Below are 7064 nucleotides of genomic sequence, written 5' to 3'. Positions count from 1 at the left end.
TGCTTTTGAACTGTGGTGTTGAAGAAGACTCTTGAGAGTGCCTTGGACTGCAAGGAAATCCAACCAGTCCATACTAAAGGAGATCAGTCCTGAATATTCATTGGAAGGACTGATGCTGAAGCTGAAATTCTAATACTTTGGCCACCTGATGAGAAGAACTGACTCATTTGAAAAGACTCTGATGCTGGGAAAGATTGAAGGCAGGAGGAGAAGGAGACGACAGAGGATGAGACTGTTGGATGGCATCACCAAGTCAATGGATGTGAGTTTTTGCAAGCTCCAGGAGTTGGTGATGGACAGGGAAGCCTGGCATGCTGCAGTCCATGGAGTCGCAAAGAGTCAGACACAACTGAGCAACTGAGCTGAATTGAACTGCAGCGTACAGGGAACACTGTACTCTGTAACAGCCTATTCATTTTTAAATGGGTGACTTTTACTGTATATAAATGACAACTCTATAAGGCTGAATTTTCACAAGGAGTCTAGGTATAGATAGGGTGACTAGTAGAAAGTTGCATGAAGATTGTGTAGTTGCAGGCAAAGGCGAAGATTTGGAGTAATTAATGAAATCAACCTACTGTATTAGGTTTCATTACAATAGAACCTACCCAATGCTAGAGCTTACAAAATTGACATTAATAAAGAATCTGTTGTTTCAAAATAAATGTCACCCAAACTACACAAGGATATGAATTAATGATTACTATATTTTAAGTAAAATAAGCTGAATAACACTATGCTGCTTATTCTGGTAAAAAAAAAAAAAACCCACATCCATCTATGCATACACATGCATCAAACGAGCTTAAGTTTTTAACAGGCAGAAGTTTTAATGGGCAAAAGAATCTGAAAAAGAATAGATAGATCTATACATATAACTGACTCATTTGGGTGTATATCTAAGACTAACACAGCACTGTAAATCAGTTATGCTCTAATAAAAAATTAAATGTAAAGAAAGAGGGTGTGATGGTCATCCCAGATTCAAGTTTCCAAAAGCCAGCAGGAAGGATGGCTTGGCCGACGGTCGCACACCTTATCCTATTGAGCAGGGCCACCTCACTGGTCCAAACATGCTCAGCACAGACAAGATGGTGAAGGGCAAGGCCACCAGAGGCAGGCACCAGACGCAGGGCAGTGGTCGTGTCCTTTGCACTCGTGCATCCGGCTGCAGGCCTTGGGAGAACTGCAGCTAGAAACCTAGTGGTAGGGGCCCGCACAAGGGCATGTCCACACGATCCTTGATCACCATTCAGAAAGCAAAGCACGGCCGTCAAGGTGAAGTTCAACACTCACACACCATGACTAAGAACCCTGCAGCTTATAAGCCTCACCTATTGGGAGAGGAAAAAGATGCTTCCAGTAGGCATGTCTCTCTGTGCACAGAAAACAAGGCACTCAAGCCAGAGCAGACATGTAAGAAAGTGTGTTCTTAGAGGCTAGACAGTGCCGTCTGAAAAAAAATGGAGAGAGAGGTTTAAACAAAAGGTGGAAACTGCTCCCAAAGGCCTCTTGTCCAGAAAACAGACTGGATTGTTCAGAAAGGCTCCTAGGAATTTTATGAAGATCTAAAGGGTAAGACATTTACTCAGCAAAAATATATGTATACTTTAAAACTTCCTAGTCCCGGTTCATCTCTTGTTCATGAGTTCTAAGAATAGCATTCCAAGAATAGAGCTGAAACTCTTGAGATCAAAAAATGGGGCCAAAAGTCTAACATGATTTCAAACAAGTGAGTTATATTTTTTAGTTTATAAAAAGGAAGTGATCTTTTTTTTGCATGCTGATGTACAATTATCAGCTTCCCAGGTGGCCCAGTGGTAAAAAAGTCTTCCTGTCAAGCAGGAGATGCGGGTTTGACCCCTGGGTTGGAAAAGTCCCCTGGAGGAGGACAGGGCAACCCTCTCCAGTATTCTTGCCTGGAGAATCGCACGGACAGAGGAGCCTCACCGACCACAGTTCGTAGGGTCGCAAGGAGACACGACTGAGTCACAGAGTACACATGCACGCGTGGAAAAAGCAAGCGAGTTTCAGCTTGCGTAAGTGAGTTAACCTTTTTCTACATATTCCTCCCTCCATTCAATGCTGAAGTCCTCATATATTTACATTGCCCATCAGAGCACTTTCTTTTGCAATGGTCTAGGACAGACATAGAGGAAAACAACAGAATAGGAAAGACTAGAGATCTCTTCAAGAAAATTACAGATACCAAGGGAACATTTCATGCAAAGATGGGCTCGATAAAGGAAAGAAATGGTATGGACCTAACAGAAGCAGAAGATATTAAGAAGAGGTGGCAAGAATACACAGAAGAACTGTACAAAAAAGATCTTCATGACCCAGATAATCATGATGGTGTGATCACTCACCTGGAGACAGACATCCTGGAATGTGAACTCAAGTGGGCCTTAGGAAGCATCACTACAAACAAAGCTAGTGGAGGTGATGGAATTCCAGTTGAGCTATTTCAAATCCTGAAAGATGATGCTGTGAAAGTGCTGCACTTAATATGCCATCAAATTTGGAAAACTCAGCAGTGGCCACAGGACTAGAAAAGGTCAGTTTTCATTATAATTCCAAAGAAAGGCAATGCCAAAGAATGCTTAAACTCCCACACAACTGCACTCATCTCACATGCTAGTAAAGTAATGCTCAAAATTCTCCAAGCCAGGTTTCAGCAGTACATGAACTGTGAACTTCCAGATGTTCAAGCTGGTTTTAGAAAGGGCAGAGGAACCAGAGATCAAATTGCCAACATCCACTGGATCATCGAAAAAGCAAGAGAGTTCCAGAAAAACATCTACTTCTGCTTTATTGACTATGCCAATGCCTTTGGCTGTGTGGATCACAATAAACTGTCGAAAATTCTGAAAGAGATGGGAATACCAGAACACCTGACCTCCCTCTTGAGAAACCTATATGCAGGTCAGGAAGCAACAGTTAGAACTGGACATGGAACAACAGACTGTTTCCAAATAGGAAAAGGAGTACATCAAGGCTGTGTATGTGACAATACACCCTGCTTATTTAACTTATTTGCAGAGTACATAATAAGAAACGCTGGGCTGGAAGAAGCACAAGCTGGAATCAAGATTGCCGGGAGAAATATCAATAACCTCAGCTATGCAGATGACCCACCCTTATGGCAGAAAGTGAAGAACTAAAGAGCCTCTTGATGCAAGTGAAAGAGGAGAGTGAAAAAGTTGGGTTAAAGCTCAACATTCAGAAAACGAAGATCATGGCATCTGGTCCCATCACTTCATGGCAAATAGATGGGGAAACAGTGGACAGTGTCAGACTTTATTTTTTGGGGCTCCGAAATCCCTGCAGATGGTGATTGCAGCCATGAAATTAAAAGAGCTTGCTTCTTGGAAGGAAAGTTATGACCAACCTAGATGGCATATTAAAAAGCAGAAACATTACTTTGCTAACAAAGGTCCATCCAGTCAAGGCTATGGTTTTTCCAGTAGTCATGAATGGATGTGAAACTGGACTATAAAGAAAGCTGAGCACCAAAGAATTGATGCTTTTGAACTGTGGTGTTGAAGAAGACTCTTGAGAGTCCCTTGGACTGCAAGGAGATCCAACCAGTACATTCTAAAGGAGATCAGTCCTGGGTGTTCATTGGAAGGACTGATGCTAAAGCTGAAACTCTAATACTTTGGCCACCTCATGGAAGAGTTGACTAATTAGAAAAGACCCCGATGCTGGGAGGGATTGGGGGCAGGAGGAGAAGGGGACGACAGAGGATGAGATGGCTGGATGGCATCACCGACTCGATGGACATGAGTTTTTGTGAACTCCAGGAGTTGGTGATGGACAGGAACGCCTGGCGTGCTGCGGTTCATGGGGTCGCAAAGAGTCAGACATGACTGAGCAACTGAACTGAAGTGAACTGCACAGGACAGACAGGCTTCTCCACCTGGCACTGTGGCATTTGGGCTGGCTAACTCATTGTTGTGGGCAATGTTCCTGTCCATCATATGACGTTTACCAGCATCCCAGGCCCTACCTTCTAGATTCCACCGGCAGCCTCCACTCCTGCGGTTGTGACAATCAGAAATGTGTTAAGGGGAAGGGCATACCACCCCACCTGCATTTGAGAACCACATACTTTGCAGCATTTTGACCACATATGGGATATTTCTAAGTCTGGATATTATAGACCATCACTGGGGACTTCATAAACCTCAGTGAACTTGCTTAGAATTAAATTTAAAGAGAATAACAACGTGCTTTTTAGTTTTCTGCTGTGATTTAACCTAATTTGAGGAAAATGTAAAATTTACCAGAGGGTGTGTTGAAGGGTAAGTCTTTTATCATAAAAATAAGACCATCTCATAAATTTTACAGGGAGTTTCAGTCATTCCTTTGTGTTTCCACAGCTGGCAAGAAAAGTAGGACTAGGCTAGAAGGCAGAAGTATAAAATCCCGTTACCAAGACAAACCACTGCATAATTAGCAGGTGTAGGTTATGTTAGAATGAGTGTACCTATATATCACCAATGGATTCTCCATTATATGCATGTAAGAGTGTTCTGTTTGGTGAAAACAGCCACCAAGTGTGAATAAAGGGGTTACTGCCCCAAAATTATTCCATGGAAATATATTTAAATCTTGATTCTCTTGCTCTAATCTGTATTCATCTCTCTCTTTTTTTTTTTTTTTTAAGATAATTTTTTTGGCTCTAATATACACTTCAGACCCTAAGCACCTTCTGAGACTTTTGCCTTCAGACCTTTACATCATTCAGGGGCATCTTTCAAGATGCTAAAAAATTGTATTCCTTCACAAATCACATTCCCTTGATTTTTATACTCTAAACATCTAATCCTCACCTATCAAAACCTTTCAGTTTAGATTATTATAACATTTATCATCAGTTATTATTCATTACTATTGATTCAGAGAAACTTTTAGCTATTTGGGTTACTTCTCAAATTTTTTTCTCTCCTTCTTTCTAAAGCCTGAATTTTTATTTTCCACCCTGTACTCTTCTTTTTTTTAAGTTTATTTGACTTTTTCCAATTTATTATCTTTTCATTTATTTTAAAAATTTATTTAATTGGGGGGTTTATTTTATTTATTTATAAATTTAACTAATAAAGTAATAAATGTAATTTATTTTAACCTGAGGATAACTATGTTACAATATTGTGATGGCCTCTGCCATGCGTCACCATGAACCAGCCACAGGCATTCTTGCGTCCTTGCCTCCTGAAACCCCCCTCCACCTCCCTCCCAACGCCCTGGCTCCAGGTGGTCACAGAGGCTGGCTTAGCTTTTAACTGGAGCATAACTGATTGACAATGTTGTGTCCGTTTTGGCCGCACAACGATGTGAATCAGCTGTATGTATGCATATATGCCCTCCCCCGGGAGAAGCCCCCTCTCACTGCCCCCATCCCACCCCACCAGGTCATCGCAGAGCACTCAGCTGAGCCCCCGTGCTGGCAGCCGCTTCCCCCTAGCTTCCAGTTTACACGCGGGAGTGTGTATGTGTGAGTGCTACTCTCCCAACTCACCCCACCCTCCCCTCCACCACCCCCGTATCCTCAAACCTGTTCTCTGTGTCTGCGTCTCTATTCCTGCTCATCAAGGGAGTTTCGTCACACCCTGTGCTCCTCTTTTCCATACGTTCCTCTCTCAGGAAACTTAGACACACTGGCAGTAAAAGCACTCCTCAAGCAAACATTGTTTATGGAGTCCGTCCTGAGAGCACAGCCCCGGATCAGGTGTGCAGATACAGAGGTTCTGCCCTTATGCCTGGAACGTAGGTTCATTCAAAATGTCAGACGCTGTTTCCAGCACAGGGGTACCTTAGTGGAGCCATCCTCATGCTCCACACGGAGCCTCTCCTCTGAGCAGGAATGTCCAGGCAGCTCGTCACTAGGCAAGGCATGTGGGCTTCTGGTCCAGACCTTGGCTCCATCACTGACTGTGGAGCGCGTTGGGTGTGTTACCACATGTCTCTTAGACTGAACCTTATTAAACAGCTGGTTTAGGGCTATCCTGACCTACAGCAATCATTACAGCAACCTCACATGGTTCAATCTAATAAATAATGGGGACATGGTCATATCAACATTTCCAGGATCACTGCAAGGTTCAAATGAATTAATGAAAGTCAAGCACTTAAATCATGCCCAGTCCATAATGAACAAGCAATACAAATTTATTATCACCATGACCATTTTCTGATACTCATGTCCCTCCACGAATTTGAACTTCCTATGGAGAGGCCTCTTTCTCACTCACCTCTGAATTTACCCATATCCCTAACTCCTAGCACAGTTCTATAGTAAATAATTCATACATGTGTGTAGATGAAAGAATAAACAAAGTGTAGCTGCAGAGTGAGCCCGAAGGTTGGAAGGATTTGCACCAAGCAGATGGCCCATGAAATCAGCAAGACTCAAATGTGCAGAAAGGACCAGGGATGAGCATGTTAAATGATGTGAGGGAGGGACATGTACAAAATATGGGAAGAATTCCATGCAGGCTGGCCAGGGCCCCAGCCCTACAGGATGACCTGTGAGTGGGGAAACAAGGCTCCCCTCTGGGCCTCTGTAGACAACAGCCTTCCCTTGCTGAGGATCAAGAGCCTTGGGCAGTACACACCCTCCCTACACAATCATCCAGAGTGGCCCTGAGGTGGCTCCCTGAGAGGCAGAAGAGGATTTCATCTTCTCAGCAGGGAAGACTCAGGACCTGAATCTCCCTGGTAAGTTGCCTGCTGCCATCAGCAAATACTTTCTTCAAGGCTCCAGGCTTCCTCTCTGCCTCCAGACCCCAGCTAACAGAGCAGTACCCCAGAGAGTTTGAATCTCAACTCTGATGCTTATGTGACCTGGAGTAAGTGAAACCTAACCTCTCTGTGCTTCGGTTCCCTCACCTGGAAAAATGGAATGCTGACACATGCCTCACTGCTGCCATAAGGAGCAGGCTGAGAAGCAGGCTGTGAGACCCTCAGCCCAGGTCAGTCCCCGCAACGCCCAGTGAGGGGCTCTGAGTACCACAGACATGGCTAGATGATGTTCCCTGCATTTCAGATATGAGGCATTT

The 7064-nt window shown here is 43.6% G+C and overlaps 1 pseudogene; it reads right to left on the bottom strand.

The window, feature by feature from the left end:
* Positions 1–6273, bottom strand: part of LOC104990175 — a 59666-nt pseudogene extending 53393 nt beyond the window's left edge.
* Between the last annotated feature and the right edge of the window lie 791 nt (positions 6274–7064).

Source organism: Bison bison, unplaced genomic scaffold (genome assembly GCF_000754665.1).
Source record: "Bison bison bison isolate TAMUID 2011002044 unplaced genomic scaffold, Bison_UMD1.0 scf7180017864171, whole genome shotgun sequence".
Lineage (NCBI taxonomy): Eukaryota > Metazoa > Chordata > Mammalia > Artiodactyla > Bovidae > Bison > Bison bison.
The sequence above is the reverse complement of the archived record's forward strand: the minus strand, read 5'-3'. Positions and strand labels throughout refer to the sequence as shown.